Source organism: Muntiacus reevesi, chromosome 1 (assembly GCF_963930625.1).
Source record: "Muntiacus reevesi chromosome 1, mMunRee1.1, whole genome shotgun sequence".
Lineage (NCBI taxonomy): Eukaryota > Metazoa > Chordata > Mammalia > Artiodactyla > Cervidae > Muntiacus > Muntiacus reevesi.
This window is the reverse complement of record NC_089249.1, coordinates 177598337-177602030: the sequence shown is the minus strand read 5'-3', so window position 1 is coordinate 177602030 and position 3694 is coordinate 177598337.

The window sequence follows — 3694 nt, the reverse complement described above, 5'->3', positions numbered from 1 at the left end:
GACCACGGGGAGGCCAGGGCTGGCGCAGGGCAGCTCGGGAAAGGAGGTCAACCCCGTCACCCGTGTCTCTGCACCCTGGCCCCAGTGAGCCAGGAGCGCGGAAGGGGGGGTCATGTGTTGTTGGGGTGCTGGGCGTTTTGGGGGCTGAGAGCTGGGCTGGCGTGGCCGAGAATGGCTGTGGCTGGACACTCACGTCTGGTCGCGGTGATCAGCAGAGTCCCTGGGAATGGCGTGCTGGACGCTCCCCTCGCCCACCAGCTGGGCAAACCTTCCAGAGTCACTCAGCCTCTCTGAGCCCATTTCCCCCTTGAAAACAGGGGTGTCTCTGCCTCTGGGGGTGGGGCAGGGTCTCTGTGATCTGCTCCCTGCGGCTGGTCTCAGCTGGGCCAGGAGGACAGAGGGACATCACCAGGCGGGAGGAGAGGGCTCAGAGTTGGGTCTGGCAGAGCCGGCAGGTGTCAGGTGCGAGAGCGTCCGGGGAGCATCGAGCATGTGGCTGGGATGCAGGGAGGGGAGGGCGACCGAGACACAGCACCCAGCCACTCACGGGCCAGCGGCCGCAGAGGCCGCCAGCTCCCTGCCCACCACTGCGCTGGGCGTCGGCCAGAGCTCTTAAGCCTGACACGTGGGTGTGGACCGGGTGGGGCTGCCCTGCAGATTCCTGCCTAGTGATCCCCATCTCTTTTCTTTTTCACAAAAACCATCTTTTTGTCTTGTATCGGAGTACAGCCGACCACCATCGTTGTGGCAGGGGCTCCGCAGAGCAGCTCGGCCACACGTGGACACGCATCTGTTCTCCCCCAGACTCCCCCGGGTCCAGGCCGCCCCTGCTGTACCGGAGGCAACGTCTCTCTTTGGAAAGCAGTGGGGCCAGGCAGGGAGATCTTCCATGATGAGGCTTCATGGTGGACTCGGGGTCCAGGAACCCAATTAGGTCGGTGCTGGTGAGGACACCCTGTGCGCCAGCCAGGCGTGGGGGCTGGCAGGACATGGGGCGCTCCAGCCAGGCTCTGAAAAGAGACATTTTGAAATCTAAGGGCCACAGAGTAAAAGAAAATCAATTTCCAATTACGCTGAAGCCCAAGCTTACACAGATAGACCAGCTCGGGGTGCGACCTCACAGGGGAGACGGAGGCAGCTTCTCCCAGGCTCAGCCCTGCGTCCTGCCCTGGGTACCATGGTCAGGGCCCTCCCCTCCTGCCCACCAGACGTCGGGGCTGGACAACAGCTGGTCACCGCAGTCCCGTGCTCCGATGCTTCATTTAGCGTGTGATGGACGTCCAGCCTTGGTGGGGGAGGCCCACGTAGTGACTCGTGGCCTCTGCTGCCCTCAAACCCAGCCCCCCACCGTGGGCAGTCAGGCTCAGCAGGGCCTGGCTACTTGCAGGGACAGTAGTGTGACTTCCGGACACATCTGAGCTCCAAACGGGCTTGGCTTTTGGGAGAACACTGTTTTGTTGGCCTCGGAAATTAGCCACGTTTGTTGGGCAGCCAGATTCTTGAGGTCCTTCAAGTCCCCTCTGCCAGACCAGCCTCCCATGCAGGCCGAGAGTCTCACTGCTTCTCTTTCTCCTTGGAGCCCCCTTCCTGGGGGCGAGCTGGGCCCGGAGTCCCAGGCAGGTGCGGCCCCTCTGTCACGTCTCCATACCTGACCCGGCAACACCTACTCCTCACGCGGCCGCTGCGCCAGTGTTGTTTAAATGAACCCCTGCGCTCAGTCTGCTGTCTCTGGGCACTGCTGGGGCACCTGCCACTTACCACGTTCTGCAGAAGCACACTCGGCCCCGGGCCAGCTGCAGACGGGCCTCAGGAAGTGCAAAGGAGTGAATGCATGAATGGAGGGGTGAGGGAACCCGGGGCAGACCCCCAGATCTCCCGCCCCAAACACACACTTGGGGGGAAGCAGCCTGTTCCTGCAGTGGCCGCTCTGCAGACCTAGGTGATCCTGCTGCCGTAGCTGGGGGGCCTGGGTGAATCAGCCGGGACTCCGGCTGAATGGGCACGAGACAGGGGCCTCGAAGGGCCCCCCCAGGCTGCCCCTGAGGTGGGGGCAGTGTAATGTCTCGTTTTCCAGAAGCATCCATGAGACACACGAATGTGTGGGGCTCAGGCAGCCTTGTGATGACAAAGCCCACCCTCCCACACGCACAACCCGAGCAGGGCGCCCCCGGGTGGGAGGGGCCTGGAAGGCCACAGCCCGTGCCGCCACCCCCCCCACTTCCTAGCAGCCCCTCCAGGGAGTCTTCACACATTTCCTAGTTGCCATCTAAAAATCAAGAGTTATTTCGCCTGAGATTCCTTGAGTGTGGTTGGAAGCCCCTGCAAACAGCCTGCTCTCTGGGACCACCTTCAGGCTGTGCCTGGAGGGGTGTGTCCAGTAGCAGATCCCGGGCTCTTCTTGGGGACCCTGGGGTGTTGGGGTCCCCAGGGCACCCCCAGCTGCAGGGACAGTCTGAGGGAACGGGGTTGAAGAGTCCTGGCAGGGCTTCACCCTGAGACCCCCCAGCTGGCCCTATGCCACCCAGGGACCCGTGTGCCCCTCAGGTTCATGTCCTTGTCTGTCGGGCGGGGGCCTGGCTGAGGGTCTTGCCCCACGGGGAGAGCACAGCCCTTGAGGACAGTCCCAGGGTAGCCGGGCTGTGGCCCCGCTGAGGCTGGGACAGACAAACATGCCGGGGGAGCTGGGCAGGTGGGCTTTTGTCCCCGTGACGGCCCAGGCATTTCTGACCCTTTGGGGGCCAGGCAGGGTGGTGTCGCTCGCTCAGGCATTTAACCCAGAGCCACAGGCCTGAGCCCTAGCCCTTGCCGGAGGACAGACAGATGGAACCTACCCCCCCACCCCGTCGGATTCTGGGGAGGTGTTCTCCAGACCCGCCTGACTCCTGACTTCTCATTATTCGTGGGAGCCCTGCTGCAGGGTAGCTGAAGAGACTTGGTTCTGGGTGCCCCGGGGCAGCATTTCAGCTCTTGCTGGTGGCACAGAAGGTCCCCACGGGCCGGGGAAGCAAGCATGCAGCACAGCCACGGCCAGCACTGAGTCAGCCCGCATCTCCCCGCCCAGAAAACGGGGTGTGGGGTGAGCAGTCTCTGAAGGCCTCACTGCTGCACAGGAAACCTTCTGGTTCCTTGAAGATGGTCCAGCGAGAGGAGCCTGACTCCCGTGGAGCTGCCTGACTGGTCCAGCCTCTGTGGCCCGGCTTCTGGGGGAGGGGCACACCCAAGGATGCTCTCCTATCTGTGCCCTCCCTCCAGCTGACTTCTCTGCACAGGGCCTGGAGGCTCAACAGATATTTGGGGTTGATTTTTGGATGCAAGTCTTTGAATTCATGCAGAGACTTCCCTTTGCCGACAAAGGTCCATCTAGGCAAAGCTATGGTTTTTCCAGTGGTCATGTATGGATGTGAGAGTTGGGACTATAAAGAAAGCTGAGAGCAGATTGATGCTTTTGAACTGTTGTGTTGGAGAAGACTCTTGAGAGTCCCTTGGACTGCAAAGAGATTAAACCAGTCAATCCTAAAGGAAATCAGTCTTGAAGATTGATTGGAAGGACTGATGCTGAAGCTGAAACTCCAATACTTTGGCCATCTGATGTGAAGAGCTGACTCATTGAAAAAGACCCTGATGCTGGGAAAGATTGAAAGCGCGAGGAGCAGGGGATGACATAGGATGAGATGGTTGGATGACATCACCGGCT